The following is a 27,290-nucleotide window of genomic DNA, read 5'->3' as shown; positions in this document are numbered from 1 at the left end:
TCTTTCACTCCTACTCACAGTACTCCTTCCTAATCAACTCACATTGCCCCTTCTTTTTCTTCCTCTCCCAACTCTTTCTGCCATCTTTTTCTTTATGCCTTAATTTCTTTCTCCCATCTATCCTTCCACCTCCTCATTGATCACTCCTTACACGTACGTTCTGTTCACTCCTGCCACTTGCTTCTTCCTTGCTGCGTCCACTTCTCTTACGTTGCTATGTCCACCTCCTCTCTCCTTGCTTCTTCATACCCGATGCACACGGGAGGCCTCTAAATGAGACCACAAAGTAAGGGCTGGATATGGGATTCGGTGTATTTCCTAAAATGGCAAGGGCCTTTAAAATATAGAACAAAGGGTTAGCCCCTCCATAGACACGCGGTGGGGTGTTTTAGGGGATCCCCATTTAACCCTCCGGACCAGTATCTCACCACAGATGGCGGCATCTGAACCCTGTGACTATCCTACCCATTATTCCAGACTAAGCTATGGGTCTCTGTAACATATCGCTCCTGTTTCTTCCAAGCCTCCCCTTAGGAAATCAGGCTAGGCAGGGGGAACCCGAAAGTCTTCTGGCTACTCCAAACGTAGGCTGCAGCACAACACATTTGCAAAGCATGAGTGCACTTGATATATCATCATTGACCACACCAGAACCTGTTCATGTTAAAAAGAAGTATGTGTTTTAAAAATATATGTATTGTTGTTTACAAAATACATATACGCATGTATTTATATTTCTGCAACATATATTTCCCATGGACATATACAATAAAACTATTTAAAAGAATATTTTTGAATGGGCCGCATTATGAGTTGGGCGGTATGGGAAAAAGTGGTTGAAAAACAGTGGTTCCTCTGGTACCAATGCATAACCACTGCATTACCTCACTTACTAATTAAAGGTTTGGCAGTCAGGTGAGGAAAAACCTCCAGCAATATGCTGGAGGTAATTCCACCACCTTACCGCAAAAAGGTGCCCATTTCTGTGGTATAACTGCCAGTGGTAATACCACCGAAAATCTCCAAAGAGTCCTCCATCAATGGGGACTAACACCGCTAAACCACCATGTGTAATCCGGAGGTATTACTGCCAGTGGTAATACCACTGGACCGAGTGGCAGCAATACCATTTGGTCGTATCTCAGTGGTATTACTGCCAATATACTACCAAAGGTGTAATAATCACAGCTTTGGCATAGTACAAAGAATTATATGAAGATGTATGTGATGGAAGAATGCTTCTTTTTCACAGCAGATAATCTGGATACATTTTCTGAAACTAATATCAGAACTTCCCAAGCACAATAGCGTGGGAATCACAGTTTAGGAGTAATTCTGATGCTATTGCACGATTACCAAGGGAGACTGCTCTTCCAGCATAAAGCTGGAGCTTCCCGAGACCAACAAAGTGAAAGAATCCAAAGAGATAGATCTGTGCAAGTGAAGTACTAAAAGACAAAGTAACTATTGTGTCTTACACATAGATATGCATCCTGGCTGGCTTCGATGGATATATGGGATTTATAAAGGGCAGACCTGGCTGGTTAGCAAACGGGACACAGGCATGGGTTGCAAGTGGGGCGCAGGAGGAGCAGGGGACAGGGCCATCTTAAGCCCTTTCAGGGCCCGGGGCACGGACACATTTGGGGGCACCCTTCAACAAGCCAAAGGAATTAAGGTGTCCATAATAGCTGGTTGTGCCCCCCTCATCACAATCACAACACATAGCTTGGCATCAGAGATGCCATTTCACCAAAATGGCAGGGTTAGCGGACATGGCATCACATGCCCCTTGAGGACATCACAGGAAATTATGTCAGTTGATCCCACCCCAAAGTGATATCACAAAAAGCGATGGAACACAACAGTTACCCCTTGACAAAACAGAAAGTGGCATCACAATGCATTTTCTCTAAGTACACTATGAAAAATATGGTTACAAATCACTGTAACGTGATATACATTTCACACAAGAATGGATCACTCAGAAACTGCAGAGTGGGAGCAAATCCCAGCTTCACATTTTAATCACAGTTTAATCCGGGGCATCTCATTTAATGTTGCCTAATATGTCAGAATTGGTAGACCCTAAACCATTCCCAACTGTCACACTTCTGAGTCATGTTGTTCTCAGGGTTGATCTTCACAACAGCTTCACATATGGTTTCACTGGCGATAGTGTTGTTTCCTCGATAATAATAGTGAGCATTGATATATTACACACCACAGGTACTTGTTGCTTTGCTCTCGAATGGCACCCATACTTGAAAACCATGTCCCTCTTCTAATCTCAATCTGTCTGGATGCATGCACCTTCCTGGTAGCTTCATGCACTATCTATTCTATGGTGTGTGTATCTCCTTGCTTTGATTTGGTCTCCCGTATTCATGCTTAGCATTTGTGCATTCTGTGAGGGAGCTAATCTGGGTTATCTCTCTATTCTGGATTGTGTGCACCTTTTACATAGGATCTGTGTCCTAAATATATACTATGACTGGTGTACCTTCCTCTTGGCTGCTAATGATGAAAAGTGTCCTGTACCTATGCAGTGACCCTAAATAAGAAAGTATAGGAATAACAAATCATTTGTCTTTCTGGGATTCTATACAATAATTGCTAGACTCATTAAAGATTTATTTCAGGGGGTTGCACTGATTTAGTTTGTTCCTAAACACCTCAAATTCACAATGCAAAGACAATAGCCTCCAAAAAGCATTTAGAGTAGAATAAGCATACATTTCAGACTATGTATTGTGCTTTTTGTAAATTGCAGTTATAGCATGTTTTTTCTGCTGATCCATATGGTGATCCATTCTTGAAATGTGTATCACGTTACAGTGATATTGTAACCATATTTGTCAAAGTGTACTTAGAAACACTGCTATGTGATGCCACTTCTTGTTTTGTCAAGGGGTAAACGGTTGTGTTCTATCGTTTTTCGTGATGTCACTTTGCGCGCGCATTGTAAGCAGCATTCGCAATGACAATTTACCACTGCCTGACATGCTCGCATGTCAGACAGCGTTTAAATATACTTGTGAACGCTGCTTGCCAGGGTCTGCCTGCTTTATGCTGGTGCATAAAGCCAGAAAACCCCATAGGGATCTCTAGGATTTGAACTGCATGAAAATGTATGCCGGTGAAAATGTTGGACCATTTATATGGTGGAGAGTATGGAAGGAGGTGGACATGCAAGTTGTGTTCCACCCTTCCTCTCTGCCATACAAATAATTGAAAATGAACCGTGACGTATCTGATATGTGTACAAGCATTACGCAAGGATTTTACGAATTTTTCTTATGTTATGCACATTCGAAAAAGAGCTCCAATTAGATTTCTTATGAGGACCTCTGTATATTGCCAGTGGTACTGTACTTCTCCAATTTCATAGTGATTTCTTATGAGGACACCTGCATCTTGCCAGTGGGACAATACTTCTCAAATAAAGTTTTTGAGGACATCTGTAGGTTGTAGCTCATTGAAGAGTTGCTGTACCGCTAACAACTTTATTGTTACAGGTGTCCTTATAAGAAACTAAATTGAGAACACAACTACAATATAGGACAACTATGACCTAAGTCTGCAATTATACAAGCAACTAACAGATGTCACACCTACTTACACTGTTTCTCCTTCCCCATATGCTATACCCCATCCCCCTTTTCAAGTCCCTTCCTCCACTTCTGCTCTCCCTCCTGTGCACTGTAATTCCTCCCTTTGCGCTGTTGCTCTTTCCTCCCCTTTCACTATTGCTCCTTCCTCCTTGTACCATTGCTCCTTCCCCTCCGTCTGCTACTGCTTCCTGCCCTTTTTGTGCTGTCCCACCTCCCCTTGTGTGCTGTCCTTTCTCCTTTGCTTACACTGTCCCTCCTGCCTCCCTTGTGCTGTCACTCCCAATATGCTGTCCCTCCCCTTTCACGTTCGCTCCCCCATGCACTTTCCCTCCTCCCCCTTGCCGTCCCTCCTTCCCCCTTGTGCTGTCACTCCTTCCCCATTGTGCTGTCACTCCTTCGCCCTTGCTCTGTGAATATTTCCCCGTTGTGCTGCCAATACTCTCCCCATTGCACTGTTGCTCCCCCCTTGTGATGTCGCCCCTCCCATTTGTGCTCTCACTCCTCCCCCTTCACTGTCTCTCATTCCCCCTTGCGCTGTTGCTCTGTCACCCCTTTAGCACTGTCACTCCACTCCCCTTTTCCACTGTGTCTCCACTCCCTCTTGTGTGCTGTCGCTTCTCCTTGCCTTTTGCACTGTTGCTCCCCCTTTTGTGATGTCGGCCCCTTTTGCACTGTTGCTCGTTCCCCATTTGCGCTGCTTCTCCTTCCCCCCTATTTTCTCTGTCACTCCTTCAAATGTCGTACAGTGCTCCTGTGTACTGTTGCTAGCCGAGATTTTTTGTAATGGATTATTTTATTTTCCCTTATGTTGCCATGCATTAATTATTCCTCCCTCCAGAGTGCTTCCCTCACCCCCTGATGCTGCCCCTCATTTCCTCCCATGCTGTTATTTCTTCCTCCGTGTGCTGTCATTCCTCATTCCATCGCTCTATGCTAAATGTAAAAGGTGACAAACAAGCACAAACGCCCAAAGTATTGGCTTTGCCAATGCTTGCTGTGTTCCTGTATACAAGAGAAGACCTTGTGTTTCCCTTCTGTACAGGAAACAATACTTTGCAATGCCGGGTGTCTTTTCACAATTGTGACCTCCACCTGTGTGGGGAAGGATAAGATCGATTTTTAAGATGGAGTACCTCCTTGTGATACAGTGATATTTATCACGAGCATTATTCCATTAGAATACTGGCAAAGGTATATACTGGCATACTTGTAATGAGGTCGGTGATGGCCTGATCACGAGTTTGGGAGCGTGGGGTGCATTTAAAGGCACCAAACAGAAGTCCCTTTCCCATGAATGGCAGGCATTTAAACACTGCAATAAAAAACGGCCTGGTTTTTGCTTTTGATTCATGTAAAGTTGCAGAGCCATGTAGAAAGGGTCCTACTTATCATTATCAATGGATAACAGCAGTTAATTTACAAAAGAAAGAGCAATCAAAGTACCATGTACCCTGTAACATGGAATACATGATTTTTCAACATTAAAAGCAAAAACAGTCAGCACATGTGTTTGAGAATAACGCGGCTTTAAAAAGCCACAATGGAAAAAGATATCACTGCTCACAGAAAAATGTCAGGAAAGCAAAACATGATGTGTGGGTTGACCAAAGCAATGTATATTATGTTTCACCCACAAAACTCCAGTGACATGTGAAGAGACACTTAGGGGCTGATTCATGGAACAAATGTGCTCCGTAAATCTAGGCGCAAGCGTGAAAAAGCAAGCGCACGGGCGCGATTCATGAAAGTGCCTGCGCGTGTTTACAGCGGGATGTGCACCAAATCCTTGCGTGGTGCACACGGGCACACACGTCATTCCAACATTCCGAATGCCGTGCGCGACGTGCACAGCGATAGCGCACAACGTCGGCAAAGTGCTTGGTGCCATAGATTGCACCCATGTGGCCCTACGTCCACCTAGGGCCACTGAGCACATCTATCGAAACCGCAAGCACTGGCATTCCATCAACGTGCAGGCGGTACGTGATGCAAGGGGAATCATCACCTTTGTCTATGCAAACTACCCTGGCTCAACCCATGACAGTTTCATATACAGAATGTCCGCCCTGAGCCGGGCCCTGGAAGCTGGGAAGCATGGTGACACATGGCTCCTAGGTGAATACAAATGCCTGTGCACATGCATGCATGTCACACACAGACAAATACACAAACCCAACTATTCACAACCATTATTACCTCCCCAGGGGACAGTGCCTACCCTCTGAGCAACCACATGATGACGCCAATCCGGAACCCCACCACACCACCCCAGGTAAGATACAACGCTGTCCATATTGCAGCCAGGGCCATAGTGGAGCGCACATTCGGAGTGCTCAAGTCACGCTTTCACTCCCTTGACCGCTCTGGCGGCCACTACTATATGCACCCCCAGTAGTGTGCAGGATCATTGTGGCAGCATGTGTCCTGCACAATGTTGCAACACGGCAGGGCGTACCGGTGGACATGGTGGTGCCCCCGCATCCCCAACCACACAAATAGGCGCTGCCCATGGGAGGGTAAAGGGCAAGTGGCGAGACAGCCCGGACCCAGCTTGTGGCCACATTTTTCACCTAAACTCCCACCCCTGCGGAGTGCACACAGGCCTGGCACATACCAGGTGACAACCGATGATGACAAAGAGACAGTCAACTGTCGCAACTTACCACCCTGAGGATGTTGCCATGGGCGTGCTACATTGTGTGCATCCCTAGCTACTTAAACATAATAAATCCTGTGTGACCAAAAGGAACACATGCCTGGTGTGTATCACACCCCCACCCGTAAAACAGGCCATGGCAATCCCTGTTATGTCACCCAAACCCTCCCAAACCACATCACCTTTGTTTGCCAAACCATGATATGGCATGCAACAGCAAAAGGCCAACACATGAGCAACAATATATGAAGTGACATGTGATGAATGGAAAGCGGCCCGAGACAATGATGCCTGACATGGATTCAGATGAAATGACTGAAAACAACCTCCCACACATAGCAAGTCATACACAAATGATGTACACCAGTGGTAGCTTCAACACAGCACAGAATGCCTGTTTACATGCACATTGTGCAATGCAAAATCCCCACTCCCAAACCCGTGTGCTGTGTGCGTCTCCTGCTACACACTGCTCAGCACAGAGCACAGTGAGCTGCCATTGTGTTGGGGATACACCTTGAGCATCACATCAAAAGGGCAAATTAACAAATTATCCCATTGATGCATGTCCAAGATCCCCAAATGGTAATTGATCATGCGCTGCAGGGACACAGCGTGCCCGAGAAGGCAATATGTGTACACCTGTGTGCATGGAAGGGTGGATGTACATGTGGTGGAGCATTGTGCAACTGTGTGTGTCAGTAGGGACATGCACTCAATATATGCATGTCAAATCAAGTGACCCTCAGTGTTCTATACACATCACACATGAACATTGCCCATGTGTACACCCCAGCATGTCAAACCACAAAAATCCCCTGACACCTAAAAAGTAAATACAACAAAGGAAAAGCCATTGGGGGTCATTCCGAGTTGGGTGGTAAGGGAAAAATGATGCCGGTAAAGGACTACCGGCATCGTTTCCCGTTACGGCCCATTCTGACCCACCAGACCGTTATTTACGGCGTCTTAAAGTACGATGCCGTAAATAGCGGTTTAGTGGCGCGCGCCCGGCATGCCATGCCGTAATTAGCGGCATGGCGTAAACCGGAGCTGATCCCAAGTAAAGCAGACATGGAAAAAACGGCCTCCACAAGACCGCAAAGTACCTTACCGCCATGGAGTAAATACCGGCATCACCGAGAAGGTGTTAAGGACCCTGAGCAGTGTTTGCAAGAGGAACAGGTGCACTCAATCAGCACAGGTGGAGGCAATGGAGTCTGACACAGCACAAAAGGAACACACCCACACACCACACCCCCTCCCACACCAAGATGATACCAATAGTAGCAGCATTCCTGGAGCAGGAGGCCCTGCTTGCAAGGCAGCAACTACAACAACAGCAACTACAACAACCACAACCCCCACCACAGAGGATACATAGGAGGAGAAGGAGGGTGAGACAGGCCCAGCATGCCCTACCGGTGCAGCCACCATTACCACGCCGGCAACCCCCAATCCCCCGCATCAGAGCCACCCCCTTCAACCTCACACCAGAGCAGATCCACACCCTGTACCGGCTTGACTGGGACACCATTACCAGCATAGTGGACATGATACATGATGATATAGTGAGCCGCATAGAAATCCGCACTGCCATCCCCCCTCTACTGAAGGTAGTGTCTGTGCTCCACTTCCTGCCACAGGCAGCTACCAGCATACAGTGGGGCACATGCATGGCATTTCACAGCCCATATTTTCACGGATACTCAAACAAGTGCTGGATGCCCTCCTCACCCACACAAGGGAATACATATCCCTACCCCGTACTCCCCAGGAGATATATGACACCAAAGCTGCCTTCCATGCACTGGCAGGCATGCCAAATTGCATAGGTGCCATCGACTGCACCCACGTGGAATTAGTGGTCCCGCATGCCATGGAGGTGTCGTATTGCAACCGCAAGCAATACCACTCCATCAACGTCCAGATGGTGTGTAATGCCAGTAACACATCACACATTGCAATGCCCGATACCCCGGATCAACTCATGACTCCTTGGTCCTGCGGAACTCAACACTACCACGCTACATGGAGCGACATGCCGGACGACGTGCCTTGGTGCTTGGTGAGTAACCTGAATGGGCTATGGCAGTGCATTGGGGCTGTGAGTAGGTCGCCTGCATACTCCACCTGGGTGGGAAAAGGGGGGGATGCATACTCCACCTGGTGGGAAAGGGGGGGATGCATACTCCACCTGGGTGGGAAAGGGGGGGTGCATACTCCACCTGGGTGGGAAAGGGGGGGGATGCATACTCTACCTGGGTGGGAAAGGGGGGTTGGATGCATACTCATCCCAGTAGTCATCTGCGGCCATGTAAGACTAGTACAATTCTCCACCATGAATGCACACACAATTACCTCCTTTTCACTTCCATGCAGGTGATGCTGGCTACCCTCTAAAGCCGTGGCTCATGACCCCGGTCCGCAACCCACAGAACAGGCACGAGGAGGACTACAATAGATCCCATACCCGTACACGGGTGTTGATAGAGCAGACCTTCGGCCTGTTGAAGGCACGATTTTGTTGCCTCAGCCGGTCTGGTGGGGCACTCATCTACAGCCACGAGAAGGTGTCCAAGATCACCATGGCATGTGTAATGCTACACAACATGTGCATCCGTCGGAACGTGCCACTGCCCCCTGACGTGGAACTGCTACCACCAGATGATGATGAGGGGGAGGAGGAAGGAATGGCAGGACAGCAGCACGGTGCCGATGCACAGGAGGGACGTTCAGTGCGGCAATCATTGATTGGACAATATTTCTGACTCACAAGTCAGCTGAGGGTGTGAGGGTGAGAAGACATTGGGAACTGGGTGTGGGGATACATTTACATCATGCAATGTGTGACATTAAAAGACACAAGCAAAATGAGCAATGTCCACTCTGTTTTTTAGGAATGAACAACCAGTGTATTCAACATTTATGTAGGAACGTGTACAACAAAACCACCACCCTCACCCCTCTCCCCCCCAACTCCCACACACACCCTCACCCCCTCCCACTCCCCCCCAACTCCCACACACACCCTCACCCCCCTCCCCCTCCTCCCACAACAACCCCACAATAGTCCCATCAGTGCAACATAGGCCACATGTGTGTGGCAGTATGGTCATTGTGTACTTCCAGAGCCAGGGGTATTCATGTTCTGGCGGCGGAGTGTGCGCATTGACTGACGGACAGGGCTGGTCTGCGTGGAGGAGCACTGTGAGGGTGGGTACTCCCACTGGGGCTGTGGTCTGGGGGGTGCTGCCTCCAGTGCATCAGCGATCCGGCCCAGCACCTCACAGAGCCGGTTTGTGTTGGCAGTGATGACTTCGCCCAGGGCCTGCAGGTCATTGTGGCACTCCGACCTGGATTCACGGTTGTGCCGGATAAAGTCCTCAATCAGGCCCGTGAGGCGCTGGGAGTGCAATCCATCCATGGCCGGTGTGGCAGATGTGCTCGGCAGCCGTGTTGTTGAGCCTGCAGCCCTTTCGGGGCTTTCTGCAGGGGAGGTGGATCCAGGACTGGCAGGTGGTGCTCCTTGGCCTGTGAGGCCTGGGGTGTCACTTTCCCCGGAGTCACTGTGTGCAACTTGACTGTTGGATGGGGTGTCTGGGCTGTGTACAATGTCATGGGGCTCCTCCGCGTCGGATACGGTAACTGATGTTGGGCTATCTGGCTCCTCGAGGAGGCACATGGCAGCATTCTCCCCTGCCACACTGGACTCCTCTGAGTGCACCGTGGGGCATGTCTCCGTCGGCAGTGCAGGCATGGGTAGAGGTGTGGGTGTGGGTTGTACAGCCTCCATGGGGGTTGCTGGGGCAGGTGGTGTTGCCTGTGCCTTCTTCCTTCCTGCAGGTTTACGCTGTCCCCTGGCTGTGCCCCTGGAGGTACAGGGCTGCGTCGCTTCCTGGCTCTCACTTTCATGGCCGCTGCCTGTGGGGGGGAAGAGAGAGACGGCATGAGCTATGATTTGGGGGTCAGCATTTCTTCAAGCCTATGGTATAACAATGGGATTGCAGCGTTTTGTTGACATTTGGGTGGGGAGTGGGACAGTGATCTGGGCTTGGATGGTAAATGCATGCAGGTGTCTGGGTCACTCATGTTGGTGGAGTACTGTGCTGACTCACATTGACTGCCTCTTTGTGTGCTATGGCCAATATGGGTTGGAGCCTTGCACCTGGCATCAGCCTGGGTCTCACTTGTGATGGCATGATTTGATGGGGGGGGGGTTCCCATACGTGATGTGACTGCTTGCCCAGCCCTTGGCAGTGCCTTACATTGGGAATGCATTTACTATCTTCACTCATGACACTCACCTCCATCCGCGGATGACGGAGCACCGCACTCCATCTCGCCGACCCCCTCTATGGCTTCAGTGCCCATCATGTCCGCACACGTTTGCTCCCAGGGCATCATCTTGATGGGAGAAGCTGGGCCTCCTCCTGTCTCCAGGGCCTGTGTTCGGTTGGCCGATAGGATGGCCCACACCCTGAGACGGAGGTCATCCCACCGTTTCCTGCAGTCCCTCGTCGTACGGGGGGGTGTTCCCTACGGCGCTCACCCTCTGTGCAACCAAGTCCCAGATCTCCTTCTTCCTGGTAATGGTGGGCCTACGCATGTCACTGCTGAATACTATCTCAGCATTTGCGTGCAGGGTGTCCACCAGGACCTGGAGTTCGTCCTGCGTGAAACGCTCCTTCCTGATGCAGGCGGCACCTTTCTTCAGTGCTTTCGGCATGATACTGGTCAGTGATGGCTTTTTTAAGGGTCAACATATACCTCCGGGTACTGTATTAAGAGAATGGCAATGGATTGTGTTTTTAAAGATGGCCGCCGCGCTCCTTCCCGTTCCTGTGCGATGACGTAATTTCCGTATCCGTTAATTAGCGGTGACTGTAATTTACGGATACCGTAAATTACGGTCACCACTAATAACGGACAGCGAAGCTTAGGTGGCGGTGTTGTAATGACCGTCTCGTTTAATGCCAGTAAGGGGTTTTACGGGCCCTTTAGCGGTATGCCGCTACGGGATTTACCGGCATTGCGGAAAGCTCGTGCCCGCGAAGTCGCAATGGCCTGTAAATTGCGGCGTCGTACCAGACCGGACTCGGTCTTTCCGCCATGCCGGTAAAAACCCATACTTACCGCAAAACTCGGAATGAGGCCCATTGACTAGCAGAACACATCATGTACATAGTACCCCACAATGACATTGTCAGAGAGTGCCCAAACAATGTAGCCCAGGCTTACTGCCCAACAGCAAAAGGCCCTCCCTCATTTACACATCACCATGACCTTCTGAACAAGTGTGTCTGGGCTATGTAGCATTCTCCCTTTTAGTCTACCTGGCTACAGGATCCCCTACCCCTTGGTCTTCATGTCCCACCTTGCATGTAAATAAGGTCCAGCCCCCTCAGAGGCCTCCTTGACTGTTAAAAATACCAAATCGCAGACAACTCCAAGGACCCAAACCCCCAAACCAGGTAAAAAGCCTCTTGGTACAAAAATACCCTGGAAGAGTCTCCAGTAGATTACTCGAAGTGGAAACAAAACTCCTGGCACATGTACAAGCAGAATGATCGAACTACCTAGGTAGCACAGTTCACCAATGGACCAACATGAAGGGTACATTTACCGGAAACACCATACAATGAGGATGCAACAACTGATGGGTAGTGTCACAGCTCTGGTCTCCAGGCACAGTAGTGGCACAAACCAACCACCCCCTCCGTGGTCTGGGTGCCTGCAAGGTAAAACTTACACAGGCCTCCGAGACCGCAGCGGGGAAAGAGGGTCAGGGATCCATTGGTTGGACAGGCATTGGTATTCAGGATAACCGGAAAGAGGGGCAGGAGAGGGGAGTTGGATTTGCAAGGGAAAGTAGGCAACAATAAAATAACTATTGACAATAACACATACTCAATCAGAGAAAACATGTTCTACATGCACATAGTATGAAATGAGTGAAATGCAAGACAAAGAGAGACTTATCTCTGGGGTGAGTGCTGGCCTCCTGCCTGCACACTCTCAGGTCTGGCTACAGGATCAGTTCAATGCTGCAAAGAATTTACTAAACTGTGTGTGTTTACAACACACACACAACAACATTCCTGCCCCAAAGTAAGTGACTTCTCCACAAACAAACACCCTTGTCTGCTGCTATGTACGTATACGTTAGCTTGCCCCTGTGATGGTTCGTACACTGTCAATGTAGTAAGGCAGGCGCACGTGGGTGCGCGGCAAATGGAAGACCAATGCGTCAAGAATCACACATGACAGAATGGTCCCTGGGTGACCTGCTAGACGCGTATAGCGAGGTGCGACTTCAGTACAAGTCGTGTTCTGGCAGCCGAGGATTACAATAGGTAGTGCAAGTGGCAATTTGCACATGCAAATGACATGCACTACACATGAGTCAGTGCCTCGCTGGGTGTCCCTGTGCGCTGTATAGGTTACTGGCTCTGAATGCTACTGTGTGAATAACTCAGCTTCTATGTCGCCCCTTCCCCTTTGTGCTGTCACTCCTTCCCCCTTGCGCTAATGCATCTTCCCCACTTGCTCTGTCACTCCTTCCCCTTGCGCTGTAGCTCCTTCCTCCACTTGCTCTGTCACTCCTTCCCCCTTTTGCTGTCACTCCTTCTCTCTTGCGCTGTTACTACTTCCCCCTTGTGCTGTTGCTCCGCCACCCCTTTGCCCTGTCACTGTGTTCCTGATTTGCATATGCACAGAACAACACATTATGATTCGCAACTCTCCTTTCCCCCACCTCCCACGTATGCCCTCTTCCCCGCCTCTCTTGCAGAACCAAGTTTCTCCCAAATATTGAAGAACCAGTTACATGATACTTCATTGAATGGCATTGCAGATGCAAGGCTGAAGAATATTTGCACGGCATGTTGTTTCATGAGACATAATTTTATTCACAAAATAAGGCAACAAACAAGTGCAAAGAATAAGTCATTTCTTTATCCTAGTGACATACAATTAAGATTGTCTCTGCAGAAATGTGGGTGAGATGTATTTACTAAACATGTGCTGTGTGGAGATAAGCATACCTGGGTGGAATGTGGTAGGGCTGCTTAGAATATTTAGGAGGATATTGATAAAAAAAATAAAACCGCTTAAACAAAGAAGACACATTATAATTCTAACACTGCTTCAGGATTAAATATAAGAACAAAAACACATTGACATCAAGAACTGCACATATGGGAAACAGGAATCACGATAACAGAACGTTCGCCAAGATCTATGTCTCTCTGTAGGGTGTGCGGTTGGCTTACGCTGCATCATTTCAGTGATAGCTATGACAAAAGTAAACACGTGGCCACTTCTCTCTAAAGCTGCGAAAGGTGGAGGTTGAGGGATGAACCTTTCCTTGGCAAATCAAGGACAGTGCAAGGCAATGGAGATTGATGTATTGATGTCGTCTAAAATCATGGACGCTCTACATTAACACTGGCTTCTTGATTCTTTTTTATTTCCTTTCCGTGTTTTTCTGTGTCCTTGGAATTCCACTTGCAATTGATTTAAAACATGTTTATATAAATAAAGGAAAGCTGCAGTGCATTGCAAACCTCTGTCTAATATTTGCGTTGGACTTTACTGTACTGACACATATGGGCACTGAGTATGCAGGTTCAGATGGGCACTGGGGGCAATGTTTGGCATCTAAGTAGGGGCTTTGGCCCGATTGTAGAAATTCACTGGTGTCCTGGTAAAAAGGTGCACCGCCATTAAACATTACTGTCGCTCAGGGTTAAGCTTGGGCAACAGGGACGTCATTTCAGCAAAATGCCAGGGGTAGCGGAAGTTACATCACATGAACCTTGACCTCTGATGACATCACGGGAAGTGATGTCATTTGACCCCACCCTGAAATGAAATCAAAGGAAGCTGTGGAACACAACCTTTCACCCCATGACAAAACAGGACACTTCACATAGCATTGTTCCTAATATCAAGTCCTAGTATCAAGCTGGATTTTCTTCTCATCCCAGGCAGTTCGGGTGGGGCTTATAGGCACATGTATTATAAACTCTTTTAGAAGGCCTTATAATACGTGAACAAAATTATTTCTGACAGAGGCTTTTAAATTCGTGAAATGATGTGCAGTTGACTATAATGCACGCTTAAGTCGTGCTTTAATTCAGTTCATGGTCCGTCATTGCTGACTAAGCACAGTGTCATCACAGTCCGTCTTTGCCGAATGAAGCAGAGTGTCATCACAGTAATCATTGCTAACCAAGCACAGTGACATTACAGTCCATCATTGCTGACCGAAGTATAATGTCGTCGCAGTCCGTCATTGCTGACCGAAGCAGAGTGTCATCACAGTCTGCCATTGCTAACCAAGCACAGTGTCATCACAGTCCGTCATTGTTGACTAAAGCAGAGTGTCATCACAGTCTGTCAATGCTAACCGAAGCAGAGTGTCACACAGTCCGTCAATGCTAACCAAGCACAGTGTCATCACAGTCCGTCATTGCTGACCAAAGCAGCGTGCCATCACAGTCTGTCATTGCTGACCGAAGCAGAGTGTCATGACAGTCCGTCATTGCTAACCAAGCACAGTGTCATGACAGTCCGTCATTGCTGACCAAATCAGAGTGTCATCCCAGTCCGTCGTTGCTGACCAAAGCAGAATGTCATCACAGTCGGTCAATGCTAACCGAAGCAGAGTGTCCTCACAGTCCGTCATTGCTAACCAAGCAGAGTGTCATCACAGCCCGTCATTGCTGACCCAAGCAGATTGTCATCACAGTCTGTCATTGCTAACCAAGCACAGTGTCATCACAGTCTGTCATTGCTAACCATACACCATATCGATACATTTGCCACAGAGCGGAACCGCGTTAGTTCGTACCACTCCAACTCCTCCAGGTCAATACAGGAGGAGTTGGAGTGGTACGAACTAACGCGGTTCCGTTAGACAGCTAAAGAACTTTGTGAATGAGACATCAAGTGTGCGATTCATACGCTGCGTTTTACAGTGGTGATACCACGACGAACGGTTTCGAGCTACACCATGAACACATGTTCAGTACTTGCACTGATTCCAGTGGAGGATTAATATCCCACATCCCGTTCACCTCTCCTCGAATTGGAACTTGGGGATTGGTCACAGGCCCTTACTTATTAAGAACTGGGCGAAGAACTCTTGCTTTGCCTTACGTCCTGAGGAAGGTCTCCAACCGAAACACGTGTCGACGTTTCTGTGTGACAAATACCTGATCCACAAATCTGGTGGTAGATACACCACGACACCTAACGTTAGGAACTGGGCCTATTGTTCAATATATGAAGTAAAGCTGTGTTCCTAAAACCCAATGATAAGTGAAACATCATGGGTTGTTGTGTTCTGTGTAAATGTATGAATGAGATTTGTATGTGGCTATGAATGTGGATATGAAATGTTTTTTATGAATTTTTTATTGAGAAAATGTTATTTCATATGATAAATGTATCTAATAAAATATGAATTTGTACTAAGGAGTGTCATTCCATCCTACTGATCCAATCTTTGGATATCTATCCCCAGTGTAAGGAGCAGGAAAACTTGGCGATGACAGGTCACAGTTCCTTTCTGAAAATCCCTGCGATTGAAGACCTAAGGAACTGCGACTCGCCCTTGATCGGAAGTGGTCTCCATTCCCTTGACTTAAACAGCACCCCGATGAATGCTAAAACGGTGGTATCATCCAAATAAAAACTGGAAAACAACCACAACATTCGTTTTCGGCTGGAACTGCACCGCCCACAAATTGCTCGCAGGGACCAAATAAATATGTGATAGAAAACTCAATCACTCATTCAAACTTGCTGCAATCAAACGTAGCTGAGCAGGTACAAGCGAACAAACATCACGTCTCGGTTGTGGCTGGTTTGCAAATTTACAACAACGTCATGGCTGCAACCTCGAAAGCATTGATACCGTTCATGAAGCTATATGAAACCCTGCATGAAGACATGAATAACCAGAACCCTTTATTATCAGTGGTAAATGCAGAGATATCCACCCTTGAATCACTCGCAGACCGGACATCAAGAAGTTTAGACGTCGAAGCTGAGATATCATCTAAATGGCAAAATAGGCTGAGTGATTTGCCTCAGAATGAACTATGTCAGAAGTCTGAGCTTGTCAATGCTTTTCTAGAATGCGGGAAATGGATGTGCTTGAACATTCAACAAAGATCTCCTAATGAAGAGCCGGGTGGCTGTGTTTATGACCCTAATCCTCCATTGAGGCACTCTCTTTGAAATCTTACAAGCTCAAATCCATTAGAATTGAGAACTCGCAAGAATGGTTCTAATGCACAACAACTGAATGTCCAACCAGCCGAGTCCTCGAAGCAAATTCTGTGCATTATAGATTGACTGGATGTTGCAGTGATGGCATCAAACGAGCAGGCACTTGTTCTGAGTGTCCCTTCCACCTGTACCACAAGTCGGATGCCTGACTCCTCTACACAATTAGGAAGTGTTGTGGTGTCATTATCTCCTCAAAAGGAAGTAGAAGTGACAGGAAGGCCTTCTCTTCCATCATCCTCACTGGCTGGTTCAACAGTCAGCACAACAGTGGTATACTGTGGAATTTTCAAGGGCGTGAAAAATGCCATCCCGGGGAAATCTGGTAGCAACAAGTCAAACCAAGCGCAAAAAAGACACCCAAGTTAAGAAAACTGGTTGCCCATCGAAATCAAACTCACCAAAGAAGTTCATTTGGAACTTATCAACTCCTCCACCGATTCTAATGTTTAAACGACCAGAGAAACTAAATCCCACGGGCAATGAGTCTGAGAATGATCGTCAAATGCACGGGAACACTGTGGTCACCCAGCGTCCCAAATGTAAACGCCCTCGTCTTGACTCGGAGCATACAAACAAACTAAGCCATTTCCATCTGAAGATCTCACTAATCTCTCTACTTATTCGGTAGGGGAAGACTCTACAGATAACATCAATGTGGGCTCCTCTGAAGAGGAGACAGAAAATGACGAATGTGAAGAAATTATTGACAATAATAATCTAGGTAGTACGACTGCACGAAAAGTCAAAAGGAAGACTGATGCGAACGAACATCAGTGACATCTTTTTTCGCCAGTACCTAAGATCTTAGAAACAAAAGTGAGTGCCCACAAAAGCTCACCACTTGGTTTGATGTTAAACCCCAATGGTACATCCTCTCAAGCTGAAAAAATAGTAAAAGAGAAGCGGCTGCACGAAGATTGGCTGGATAATAAATCTGCAGATGGAAAAACATTGGAAATCGAATATATCTTAAAAGATATTAATTTGGTTAACCTGAAGAGACGAAACATCATGAAACTGTTAAACTGTATTCCAGCCTTAAGCCTAATAGAATCTGATGATATTCAAATAGTTGAATATAAAAATGAACATCGCTCAGATTGGGTTATACTCCACATGCACTCCTGCCTGGTGGCGAATACCTTGAGAGCAGCTAAGGATGAGCTCTTAGCATTTGAATATGCGCAAAGTAATCCCACAGGCTCCAGGAAACAATTGAAAGTTGCCGTTGCACCTAAACCATCTTTCAGTCCAGCTCATTCTTCACGGCATGATAACAGAAGGCAAACCCTCCAGAAACACTTTGAATGAGGGAGATCTGAAACAGATCAAAGGTCATCCAGGCAAGATCAGAAAACCTATTCATCTGCTGCAAGCGGCTCCTCTCTAAATCATCATTAGCTTCCTAGTCAAAGTGAACTTCAAGGCTGTTCACTTATCTCTTGGAATATCAGGGGCTTTTGACACTTATTTCAGGACAACAAACTGGCCAGTGGGGCCCATAATCTGATCTGTCTGCAGGAAACTTGGATGAGAACTAAACCCATATGTGAAGGCTATTCTGTGATATTGAACCCGGCTCGGAAAAATGTCACAGGTCGACCTTTTTCAGGACTCCTAACATTGATGAAAAACCAATCCGGGTGGCGAGTATGTAGATCAATGCAACCAAACATTTTCGTCCAGGGCACCATAATACAAATCACAGATATTGACAATTGGTCAGATGAGTTCCTTCTTTTAGTAAATGTATATTGGAACCCGGCAAAAATAGGTGTTAGAACTTTTATCTCATCGGTAACGCTCATCACTAACGCAGATGATAGACTTCCAAAAATACTCTGTCATCGTATGTGGAGATCCTAACCACTCCTGGATCAATTCTGACTGACAAGTGATGGACATTCAAGAAAAATCTCATACCACACAAAGCATCATTTGCTGGACTGAATTGGAAGAAAGGAATTGCATAATGTTGAATGGGCAAACCAGTGGGGACATCCCTGTAAGGGCAACTTGGCATGGGAATCAAATTCACAAAACAATTGATTATATCTGGACTTCATTTGAATTTACTGCTAAGATCAAGTCATTGGAGATCCTCACAATGTGCAATTGCGATCATGATGCGGTTAATCTCCAGTGGCTCACGAAGAAAAGTCCACCAACTGAAATATACAAGGAGCATGTGGAGTTAAATTAAGGCCTCAATCGCCTGCGTATAAGATCCTTAGAGATCTCAAAGTTCACATATTCATTAGGATTGGGTCTTGCACATGGAGCATGGAGTCCACCATGCCGAGTACACCCCTCTCTTAACACTATTTATTGAAGTGAAATCCGGATGTTGCTATGACAACCTTAAACACAAACATCCATTCAGCAAAATAATGCTAGATAAGAAAAGTAAATTATGAGACGATCTGAAAAAGCTTAAAAATTCCAATGCAAGCACGGATATACAAGAAGCAGCAAGACTGCTGCACCAAACATATCACAATTGGGTGAGCTCGTTCAAATGGCTTCACGAGTAAGAACAGGCAGAGATAATGTTAAAACTGATCTGCCAACGAAAGAGCTGTGAAAGGTGGGCCATAATGAATGATGGATCTCGTAACCAGATGGGCAGCTTGACAGTGGGAGTTAGTCCCACGGACTGGATAAATCACTTTTTGGCTGTTTTCAAGTCTCCTAACAATCACACAGAGAAACAATGGATCAATCCTCCGATCAAATGGGTGTTCGAATCGAGTAAGGCTGATATTGAAGATGCAATTGAGAAGCTCAAAAACTCTGGTGCTGCAGGCCCAGACGACTTGTCCAGTTTAACTTTGAAAAAACATAAAAAGCAATTGGCAAGCTTCATCGAAACACTATTCATGACAATAGCGAAGACGCAGAAGATCCCATCCTCATGGCAATCAGCGGTAGTTGTGCCCATTTTTAAGAAGGGTGCTAGATCTAACCCGGCCAACTACCGCCCGACTGCCCTGTTGGACGTGATTGGCAAAATCTTTGCCTCTTTTCTGCAACAAAGACTGGCAAAATGGGCAGCTGAAGCCAACCTTATTGATGAAAGTCATACTGGGTTCACAAAGGGGGTTGGTGTCAAATTGAATCTTACCATTCTCAATCTCCTGAAACTCGAAGCCCTGAGAAATCACAAAGCAATCTTTTTTTCCTTTGTTGATCTGCGACAGGCCTTTGAGAGGGTGGACCGAGAACTTTTGTGTGATAAACTATCAAGAGCACACTGTCCAGCTGATCTGTTACAGATGTTAATACAGCTGCACACTAAAACAACATTTTGTGTCCGCTTGACTGCTAACAGCGATCTCTCTGATGAGATTAAGATGGAGAGGGGAGTCAAGCAAGGCTGCCTGTTGGCTGCCCTGATTTTCAAATCATATCTAGCCAATATGCCAGAAGCCTTGAAAGTCGCTAAAGCCTTTCCTCCTTGAATCAACTGGCACCCGTTTAGTTGGGCAACGTATGCAGATGATGTAGTGTTGATTGATTCCACGCCTATCGGTCTTCAGAGACTTCTAACAAATCTAGGTATGTATTTATCCTCGATTGGCATGGTAATCAATACAGACAAGTCAAAGATCAATGTCTTAGGGCCTCAACACGGCACCAAAAGCAAAGATTTCAGGTGGACAGTAGATCAAAAAACCCTTACAAGAACAGATAACATCAGGTATCTTGGTATTGTCTTCAATAAATCAATCAGAGAGTGGAATTGGACCGACGATCTGAAAGTAAGAATGAACACCTTTGCACTACAAGGTGCTAAACTACACAGAAAATTCAGTAAATTCACCATGATGCCTGTTATTCTGTTCTACCGACAAAAAGTGGTGGCGGCAATCACATTTGGCGGCGAGGCTGGCTTCAATATAGAATCTGCAATTTAGGATAAGCTGGAAGCACAGGTCTGGCAGAAGGTGTTGAGATTGCCAAGATTTGTTTTGATTGCTGCTATTCAGTTTGAATTTGGTCTTCAATCATTGAGAGCTTTGATCTCTGGAAATCTTTTGCACTTTACAGGAAGACAATACTGCCCGGATTGATAGCACCCTACAAAATTCTTAAAGAAATCTCGACTAGACCTTACAACGGCTTACTTAAAGTTTGGTCCGAAGCCATGCTAACGAACCTTGATTATGTAGGTATTTCAACAGACATTCTGTGCAACAAACCTTGTGCAGTCAAAAAAAGGTCACTAACTGTGATTGGAGTGAGACCATCGAAAAACGTTTGATGTTGAAATGAAGCCTAATCCAAAACTATGACTTGCGTGCAGCAAACCAGGTTCCGAAGTATCTTCAATTTTTTGCCGTCCAAATACCATTGAGACAAGTATTTTCAGATGAGACTTGATGTGCTGCCGACTAAAGAAATGTTGTTTCTAAGACATGATAACAACACTTCAAATAACATCTGTCGGTTTTGTGACAAATTCGTAGAATCACTCCGTCATTTGGTTTCTGAATGTCCGGCGCTAATAGCAGAACAAACTGATGCTCTGGGGAAGTTTGCTCCATGAATCATGATATCAAGGAGTGGTGGCCCTCACTAATTGATAGTCGCAATTACATGCTGATATGTGCAACCATTAATTATCTAGATAAACTCATAGGAATAGAAGGAGAAAGTTAAGATTGATCTCCAATGTGCTGAAACCACAATTGGAAATCTAATAGTTTTTTTAAGATATGAGGTGTATTAATGATATAGATGTGATATGATCCTTCTTTTTGTAAAAAAGTTTCACGTGAAACTATGATAAAAAGTAAATAAATAAATAAATAAATAGGGGAAAATATCCTAGCAGAAGATATACCCTGAACATTGAACACAGGAAGAGAAACATTGTTCCACCATAGACACCCCAAACACAACCAGAGAACCATGTCAGCATCAGGCCTCACAACCAGCGTGTAACCCCTCAAGCTGCTGTATGAGCCAAGCCAAAAGAACGACCCGTCGCTCCCCAGCAAAGCTCACAAGTGCCCATCAAATAAGCGTCAAGAAGAGAACCTTAATGACACCATGGAAAAACACAACAAAATACAAAACTGCTTTCAGAACACTAGCACATATCCAAGGTGGCAACACACAGATACAAAAAATGTCCTGCAATAGAGAGGACAAAGTGATGAGAGGTAAACGAAACCACACAATAATTTGGTGCTCAGCATCGTATCACACTGACAAATCACAAAGAGCACACACCTAGGCCACGTTAATCACAAATAATCCCTAACTGTGCCACAGGGGTCAGATTCAAAAATCCTTGCAACACTCAACTGTAAAACAGCCCCACAACACCAAACAGCACATTGCTGCAGGTGATCCATGGGGCATACACACACATCATAAAAAAACGTACACAACACAGCACACCATTGCAGGCAAGGGCATACGCTGCATCCTAACAGAACCATGTATGAGCCATTTGGGCATACAACAAAATCCTAAAACAATTCTGCAGCCCTCGGAACATTTTTGGAATGCACCCACCCACAAATCCTGGGCCCGGCCACTGAACATCGTTAAAATATGCAGCACAACTCTACAACAATTTTCTGGAAACCAGCTGGCCATTCCAAGGGATGACATCACTCCTGCACTGGTTTCCACCTCTCCAAACTAAAACATAGGAGTCACAGCAACATCCCTTAGAAATTACAAATGCCCGAATAAACAGGGGGCACCTTCAAAATCGAATGGCACCAATGTCATCAACAACCTGCTGTCCTGTGAGAAATTAACACTTCTGCCTCACTCCATAATGAGTCCGGCCGCAGCAGCGGCCACTATGGTGCATTGACAGAGTTCCAATGGCCACTTCCCTCATGTGACAAGCCTCACAAGAACAATCGTGAAACACAGCCATAAATGCCACTAGGCCCCTGGCAAGCTGTGTAGTGAGCTGGTTGCTGTGCCATATGCCCCCACCTCTGCCCTAACTGCACTTGTCAAGGATTGTAATGGTTCAGAGCATGGGGGGGGGAAATGCCACAGATCATCCCTATCTTAAAGTCCTGGTCCTGTTCTTCCAAAACCTCTTCACTCATTCCTATTTGGTGTGTTGCAATAATCTCGTGCACAAGGGTACCCCTACTGCAGCAACTATCTTTATTCTATCCTCCTGCCCCACCACCTCACCTCAACTTGTTTTCTTACCGTCGCCCTTCCTAGACCACAAGATCAGGCTTTTGGTGTGCCTGCCCCTTCTCTTCTGCTTCCCTCCAAGTCAGTTCTTTCCCGACTTACCCTGTTTTACCTTTGCCTATCTCTCTATTATCTCTGTACCAAGCCTAACCTTCAGTCTCATTTGAGATGTACTCTCTCCCTTCACCTTTGTGTGCTTCCCTAATTCTGGCCTGAATCTTCTTCCTCCTTAATCTTACACACCGCTCTCAACTGTCAATATCATGTACTCTTTGTCTGCCTCACTGCTTCTCCTTCTTCTTTCCTCTGAGGTGTTCCTTCCAACTTACTCTGTGATGTTCTCCCTCCTCTCATTCTCACTCCGGTTAGCAACAAGATTATGGGCCTCATTCTGAGTAAGGAGGTAATCATGGCGCTATTTGCGCCATGACTACCTCCCATACCGGTACCGAGTGCGACCTGGTTCAATGGGGACTTACCGGTCCATTCCGACCGCGGGGGACCGGTAAGTCCCCATTGAAAAAAACATTCCCCATTCCCATTTCCCCCCCCCCATACGGCTCAATGGGAATGGGGAAGTAGCTAATAAAGGTACCACAATTTGCGGTACCGTTATTAGCTATAAAGTCCCTTAACGGGTCGCGTCCTTAACACCTGGTCAGACCAGGTGTTAAGGAAGGGACCCGCTAAGGGAACTAGGGCACAAAGGGATTACCGGCACCGGTGTCCTTACCTAAGGAGCTAATAACGGGCCCACAAATAGCGCACCTGTTATTAGCTCCCTGGTCCCTTAACGGCACCGGCATCCTTAACGGTGCCGTTAACCCCTACCGCCGTACTCGTAATGAGGCTGAAAGTGTTGCCAAAAATATTTAATCCCATTGTGGTCTGAGAAACAAATGTATGCCTGTGTTTAAATTGTGCCCTGATAAACAAATTTCCATCTGCCACTGTCATTCCTCTTTGCATTTGTCATCCTGAACCAAAACTGATTTTGCCTGTTGTGAGCTAACCCCTTTCGCAGAGCCTACCTGTCATTTACAGCCTCAGTAAAAACAAATTCCATTTGCATTTTCTTTTCCATTGAAATTAAGCTTAACATCTCAAAAAACGAGTTTCCGGTTCTGTTGCTCTTTCCCTATTGTGTGGACAAATGGATTTTTCATTTACATTCCCTTGCCATTGCCCATGTGCTACATATTCTAAATCGTTTTTCTCCTTGTGTGCTGATTAGTATTCCCTAAAAGCTCTGCCTGCCTTTCTCAACATAAGCAAGTGAATTCCATGTTTTTGTATCTCTTTACCCTAGCAGTTGTGAGAAATAATAAGAACCCATTCTTCCATTGGTGCTCCAAAAACACAGATTTCCCCCTGCTTTTCTGACTCCCTATCTTGTTTCTGGGACCACCACACCAAAACCGATTTTTCCCCTGTATTCTTACTCCTTGCCACTGTCTTCCATTCAAAGGAATCAAGTCCAATTGATGTTTGGGTGATTGAGTGTTGCATGGGAGGTGCTTAACGCTAATGCTCTCATTGTGGTGAATTGTTTATTTTTCAATACTGCCATTACAAAAAGGAATTAACTGTGACAGTATATCTTAACCTGGTTGTTTTGTAGAGATTATTGCAATTTGTGTTGCCATAACATTGGTGGCTACTGTAATTGGTTGATTTTCCTTTTTCATTAAATAATAAATGAATATGTATCTTATTGATACACACCAGCCTGTTTCCTAGTCCATTGTGACACAGGGTGTTTGTGGAGTTTGGGTGTGAGACGGGTTGGAGTAGGCCTACTCAAAAAGAATCTGCAGTATACCAAAAAAAATAAAAAGTGTTTTGTTGTGTGCCACATTCATTGCAGGGGAAGGAGTTCCCTGGCTTGTGTGTGCCATGTAATAAACTGTGACAGTAGTATTGGTAAAACATCTTGTAATTGCAACTAGCAAGTGTATGGCCGCACTGCCATACTATCAGTTTCATTACTGAAACTCTAGTGTGATGCCTGCTTTTGTGTGGAGGTACGTACCTCCACACAAAGGCAGTACTACCTGAGATGATTACCAAACACATTAACAATCCATGGAGTCCTATCGGACATAACAATGGTGAATAACACCAAGGTCTAGATGACTTCCATACAGACCTTTCTTGGCTGCAGGTATTTACCACAAGTAGTGATTGTAATTGAGTTTGGCAGCATTGCCTAAGGTAACACAACCAAACTCAAAATCAGGCCCTCAGGGATTTCCAAATACCACAGTTTTAACTTTACCTTACTTCGAGGATGTAACAATGCCCTTGTTTCTGAATTACTTCTAAGTCAGAAGTAAAAAAGTATTAATTCAGAGTTACCCATAGTACCATCTGCATAAATCGGCCCCAAGAAGCTATTAGAAAACAATTCTTTCTTTCTGTTGTGCCTTATCATGAGTAGACATGACCATGGCAGTGACTGAATAAGAAGGTATGCAGATATTAAAAGCAAGATGTGGAAGGGTGACATACATATGTCAATTTCGCAAAGTTGTTCAGTGTTGTTTCCATATCAAGCTAGTTATGGTTAAGAGACATGAGGGCTAGAGGTACCAAAGCAGGGAAATGAATAAAGGCTCGACAATCGCTGCTTCTGCGCACCTCTGTACCCAACCTAACCTTCAGTCTCATTTGAGATGCACTCTCTCCCTTCACCTTTGTGTGCTTCCCTAATTCTGGCCTGAATCTTCTTCCTCCTTAATCTTACACACCGCTCTCAACTGTCAATATCATGTACTCTTTGTCTGCCTCACTGCTTCTCCTTCTTCTTTCCTCTGAGGTGTTCCTTCCAACTTACTCTGTGATGTTCTCCCTCCTCTCATTCTCACTCCTGTTAGCAACAAGATTATGGGCCTCATTCTGAGTAAGGAGGTAATCATGGCGCTATTTGCGCCATGACTACCTCCCATACCGGTACCGAGTCCGACCTGGTTCAATGGGGACTTACCGGTCCATTCCGACCTCGGGGGACCGGTAAGTCCCCATTGAAAAAAACATTCCCCATTCCCATTTCCCCCCCCCCATACGGCTCAATGGGAATGGGGAAGTAGCTAATAAAGGTACCACAATTTGCGGTACCGTTATTAGCTATAAAGTCCCTTAACGGGTCGCGTCCTCAACACCTGGTCAGACCAGGTGTTAAGGAAGGGACCCGCTAAGGGAACTAGGGCACAAAGGGATTACCGGCACCGGTGTCCTTACCTAAGGAGCTAATAACGGGCACACAAATAGCGCCCCTGTTATTAGCTCCCTGGTCCCTTAACAGCACCGGCATCCTTAACGGTGCCGTTAACCCCTACCGCCGTACTCGTAATGAGGCTCAAAGTGTTGCCCAAAATATTTAATCCCATTGTGGTCTGAGAAACAAATGTATGCCTGTGTTTAAATTGTGCCCTGATAAACAAATTTCCATCTGCCACTGTCATTCCTCTTTGCATTTGTCATCCTGAACCAAAACTGATTTTGCCTGTTGTGAGCTAACCCCTTTCGCAGAGCCTACCTGTCATTTACAGCCTCAGTAAAAACAAATTCCATTTGCATTTTCTTTTCCATTGAAATTAAGCTTAACATCTCAAAAAACGAGTTTCCGGTTCTGTTGCTCTTTCCCTATTGTGTGGACAAATGGATTTTTCATTTACATTCCCTTGCCATTGCCCTTGTGCTACATATTCTAAACATCGTTTTTCTCCTTGTGTGCTGATTAGTATTCCCTAAAAGCTCTGCCTGCCTTTCTCAACATAAGCAAGTGAATTCCATTTTTTTCTACCTCTTTACACTAGCAGTTGTGAGAAATAATAAGAACCCATTCTTCCATTGGTGCTCCAAAAACACAGATTTCCCCCTGCTTTTCTGACTCCCTATCTTGTTTCTGGGACCACCACACCAAAACCGATTTTTCCCCTGTATTCTTACTCCTTGCCACTGTCTTCCATTCAAAGGAATCAAGTCCAATTGATGTTTGGGTGATTGAGTGTTGCATGGGAGGTGCTTAACGCTAATGCTCTCATTGTGGTGAATTGTTTATTTTTCAATACTGCCATTAAAAAAAGGAATTAACTGTGACAGTATATCTTAACCTGGTTGTTTTGTAGAGATTATTGCAATTTGTGTTGCCATAACATTGGTGGCTACTGTAATTGGTTGATTTTCCTTTTTCATTAAATAATAAATGAATACATATCTTATTGATACACACCAGCCTGTTTCCTAGTCCATTGTGACACAGGGTGTTTGTGGAGTTTGGGTGTGAGACGGGTTGGAGTAGGCCTACTCAAAAAGAATCTGCAGTATACCAAAAAAAATAAAAAGTGTTTTGTTGTGTGCCACATTCATTGCAGGGGAAGGAGTTCCCTGGCTTGTGTGTGCCATGTAATAAACTGTGACAGTAGTATTGGTAAAACATCTTGTAATTGCAACTAGCAAGTGTATGGCCGCACTGCCATACTATCAGTTTCATTACTGAAACTCTAGTGTGATGCCTGCTTTTGTGTGGAGGTACG

The sequence above is a fragment of the Ambystoma mexicanum genome, chromosome 4q (assembly GCF_040938575.1).
Source record: "Ambystoma mexicanum isolate Mex_15411 chromosome 4q, UKY_AmexF1_1, whole genome shotgun sequence".
NCBI classification, from domain to species: Eukaryota; Metazoa; Chordata; class Amphibia; order Caudata; family Ambystomatidae; genus Ambystoma; species Ambystoma mexicanum.
This window is presented reverse-complemented; position numbering follows the sequence as displayed.